Source organism: Solanum pennellii, chromosome 3, assembly GCF_001406875.1.
Source record: "Solanum pennellii chromosome 3, SPENNV200".
Taxonomy (NCBI): Eukaryota; Viridiplantae; Streptophyta; class Magnoliopsida; order Solanales; family Solanaceae; genus Solanum; species Solanum pennellii.
In genome coordinates this window covers 61,335,071-61,339,770 of record NC_028639.1, presented here as the reverse complement: position 1 = coordinate 61,339,770, position 4,700 = coordinate 61,335,071, and the positions used below count along the sequence as shown (strand labels likewise).

At 34.6% G+C, this 4,700-nt stretch overlaps 1 pseudogene; it reads left to right on the top strand.

Moving 5' to 3' along the window:
* The first annotated feature begins 2,744 nt into the window (after positions 1–2,744).
* Positions 2,745–3,440, top strand: LOC114076512 (annotated as a pseudogene).
* The last annotated feature ends 1,260 nt before the right edge of the window (positions 3,441–4,700 follow it).

Below are 4,700 nucleotides of genomic sequence, written 5' to 3'. Positions count from 1 at the left end.
TATATATATATATATATATATATATATATATATATGAGTAATTAAGAGGACTCCACTTTGAGTCTTATAACTCACATGGCCAGTGCCACTTTTTAATTGTCTTCTACTTCCTTTTTTTTTCGTTTGTTTTTTAATTCTTATCAAATCCTAATTGAGGTTGAATTAAGATGGGAGAGAAAACAAATAAAAATAATAATAAATTTTCCTTTCTAAGATTCTAACTCAAGAGGAATTGTAGTTAGGTTGACAAAGGATTTCTTCACCGCCTCAATCATCTATAAAAGGAGGCTTCTCTAAATATTTTTTCACTCTTAACATCAACAATTCTTTCTCTTTCTTTTGCAGATGATTAGAGTGTCCACAAACAGGAATCAAGGTTCGTGTTCTTTTTCCTTTTTTTTTAAAAATTATTATTATTAATTTTTTTTGCTGCTTTTTTTTTTCAGAGACAAATATAAATAATATTTATATTTTGCGGAGGTTAAACAATGGAGAGTTTATCAAAACACAAGAGTTTAATCTTGAGGTGTGAAAAAAAAAATTTAACGTCCCTTCCTTGAAAAATAAATAATACTCTGAATGTGTTAAATGGTTCCGAATGCTTAACCAACTTGAAGCTTTACTAGAATATTGTGTAACGCTCCCGCCTTGAAAATAAACTCAAGGTGTTAGAAGGTTCCGAATGCTTAACAAACTTGAAGCTTTACTATACCGTGTAACGCTCCCGTCTTGAAAATAAACTCAAGGTGTTACAAGATCTTGAATGCTTAATCATGAAGCTTTACTAGAATACCGTGTAACGCTCCCGCCTTGAAAATAAACTCAAGGTGTTACAAGGTCCCAAATGCTTAACCAACTTGAAACTTTACTAGAATACCGTGTAATGCTCCCGCCTTGAAAATAAACTCAAGGTGTTACAAGGTCCCGAATGCTTAACCAACTTGAAACTTTACTAGGATATCGTGTAACGCTCCCACCTTGAAAATAATCTCAAGGTGTTACAAAGTCCCGAATGCTTAAATTATTCGCCCCTTCTTAACTACTCTCTTTTTCAAGTTTTATCTTCTTTCGTGCATTATTATAAATAAAAATTAAAATTTTTTTAATTATTATTATTATTATTATTATTATTATTATTATTATTATTATTATTATTATTTTTCAGTTTGAACAATGGTTTTCTTCAAGGATTATTCTTGTCCATCTTTTAAACTCGAATATCTCATTGTTGGATCAGAGGGTAGTACGACGGAGACTAAGTTTTTGGTCCACGAATCTTTTGTTGGTCGTTATGTTGATCCATGGTCACTATTGAGAAATACACTTTATATGAAAAGTTGGACATTCGAATACGATCATAAATCTAATAAAGCCTCCAAAGTATGGTATCTTGAGAAACCAATTCCTCATCGTACAAACATTGCGAGAACTCTTTCAATTTAGGTCGCCGCATGATTCAAGAAGAACTATGTTGGGGAGACAACATTGTGCTTGAAGGTGAATACCGCTGCATTCCGTGATACTGGGAATGGACAGAAGATGGTTAAGAAAAAATCGGCAAACTCCAAACAATGCTTGTATTCGTGATGCTGTATTTGCTTCTCTTTTTACATATGATCGGAACTCCAATATTATACAAGCCTTTTGTGAGGCTTGTTGCCCTCAAACAAATACATTACTTACATCTGTTGGGGAAATATTCATATCTCTTTGGGACATGCATATTCTTGGTGGATTGCCAATTAATGGATACCCAAGAAGTGATACCAAACTCCGCGGAACTTATAGGATTTAATGACAAGAAGGAAAGATTTCTCCCTCGAACTTGTGAATATATGTTTGCTGCAATTCATCATCTTAAAGAGGAAAATCATGGTAATATGAGAATCTCTTTTAATGAATGTCTTACAATTTTGGTGCAAGAAAGATCTCAAATATGAGCTAGCTCCCCCGAGAAAAGAGAAGAAATATCGACGTCTATCGTCTACTCATAATCCTACAGGCGAGATACCTACTGAGATACAGTCATGGTCAAGTACTCAAGAGATGATATTTACTAAGCTTGGAGCAAAACATCAAAAATATGACACTTATCTGACGGCTTTTTTGTCATGTTGGTTATGTGCCTTTGTACTTCCGTCTGAAGAAGGGAATTTCATTCGACCTGAGACTTTCAAGATAGCGAGCTTAATGGCGATCAATAAAAGGGTTAGCCTTGTTGTTCCAATTTTAGCAAGCATATATCATGGCTTAAATAAAATTTTAAATTCTTCACAGTTGGACCATGTAAGAGTTTGTTTTTCCATTCATTATGTTTATGGTTGGCTTGCTTATTATCTCAAGACACGCTATACGCTTACTAGTGGACCTTCTCTACCACGAATGGTGGTATATACTGGAGAAGGTGCTGCAAAGTAGTTTGACAAAGATGAGGCAATAAAGTGTGTTCATCGGGAGGAGAACATTGTATGGAATGCAACCATGCTTAGTAGGCCTCACCCAACTTATTATATTGATGATGAAAAAGCACTAGAGTTGGAGAAAGCTTATTTTATGAGCATTCGTTTTAATTATCTTCCATTGTGAGGGGAGGTCCCTTTGTCATTGAGCGATATAGTCCGCACTGATTTAGTCTCCAATTTGGTTTCCATCAAGATAATCCTGGCTATTTAGAAAATGATATTCGTGTTGAGTCACTTGATGAAGGCCTTAGATATTGGCGCATTTGCGTATCACGTGTGACTATGTCTAAAGCGACATTTCCTCCTGCAGTAACTTCTACAAAGAAGCTTTATACCACCCAATATTCATCTTGGTGGGAGAGGTCCTACGGAATGTTTCTTGAGGATAATTTGGATGTTATGGTGGAAAAAGCTGGGTTAGAATTTGTTACCCTTCTAGTAGACAAAAGTCAAGATATCGAGAGGACACTTTCAAAAGTTAAGACACCACTTGCTCCCCAACATCAAAGTAAGAAGCTTAACTTCTCTAAGGTATCTAAGAAAGAACTAGTTCATACTCTTACCGGTGAAGAGAAATGCCCCCAATTTCTCTTCTCTAGTAAACGGTCCCTTCAAGAAGCAAGCAAAACTAGACATTTTCATTTGTAGGTTAACGCTGATGGACATCTAGTAGGATCACCGCGTGAGAGGCCACAAGTTAGCGAAGAGCCTACCGCGATATCGAGACCGAAGGAAAAATCAATTTCAAATATCAAGAAAGAGCAAAATTCATCGTCTGCTTGTCGTGACCAAACTATAAAACAGTTGACTCCTAATTCAAATGATCTTTCCCGAGTTCTTCCTAAGATTAATGGTGCTATGTCTGTCTACGAAGGAAAAGGTGTTGTGTTCAATCATAAAAGGAGGTAAAGCTTGGGTCTTTGGGAAGAGATCCGTGGAAAACTTTCAAGAACTTCTCTAAACAATATTTCTTCTTAAAAAGATGATATTTATGAGATTTTCAAGCAGATGAACGAGATGAATTTATTAGATCTTTCACCATTGAAGAGCTTGGTAGATTCTCTTTTTGATCATGCTACTTCTTATGATCAAGAACACTTTAATTTTGTTGACAAGGCGCGTGAAAATAAGAAGATGGAGTTTCTTTCTAATGCCAAAGAGCGTATCGAATTATTCAAAGTAGAGGAGGTGAGAAGAAAAAACATGTTTCTTCTAGCAAGAAATCGCTAAAGAAGGTTAAGCGGAAGTTAGCAACTTTACAAGAAGAGCGAGAGGGACTTGAAGCTATTTTAGAAGCTGCTAAGAAGAACGTCGAGGAGATTCAAGCCAAAATTTTAGCTACAGAAGATGAGATATCCTCATATGAGACGCCTAAAGATTTAATTAGCATGGAACAGAAAAGAGAGTGCTTGGAGGCTAGTCGTCAAGATTTGACCAACTACAAGTTACGCCTAGATTAGGATTCTTGTTTTTTTGTCTTTCCCATTTTTCCTTTAGCTTTCGATTGATGTTTTAGACAATTTTATAGTAATGAAGTTTTTTCTTTTTTTTCTTTTTTTAAATCATGCATTATTTATAGCATTCTTCAATTTGAATTTGGTCTTTAATTCTTTATTGCAAGCTTTAGTAATTCTAAGTCATTTCATATTTTTTTCATGCCAATAAGAATGAATATAGTGCAAGTTCCACATTTTTTTAAGTTTGTAGATTCAAACGTGACTTATGAATTTTGTGGAATTTAATGCTTCAACTCGTAACAAGTTTTAGGACCTTAACTTGTAAACTCAAAGAATTTGAAGACATTGAATTGCAACTTTGTTGATGCAAACTTGTAAGACTTATCTCATTATTTTATAGAATTTGAAGACTTCAATTTTTATAGTTAGAGGATTTGGATACTTCAAATAATAAACTTGAAGAATATAAAGACTTCAATTTACTTGATCTAATTCAAAGACTTCAATCGTACTAATAAGAGACTCATATTTTATAAGAGTTTTCTCCCGCCATTGACCCATCGATACTTCGTACAAATCTAAAGTTTGATGAGAAAAAAGATAAAATAAAATAGATATCGCTTTGACTTTCATGCGACTGAACTTAGAATATGGTTCTAAGCGCCTACGTACCTCAATGAAGAGGATCAAGTCACAATGTAGTTTTGGGGATTTGAGTGATTTTTGACTATATTTTTTATTGTGCCGTACACAGTTTATACTCTTTCAGGCCAGGAGTGAC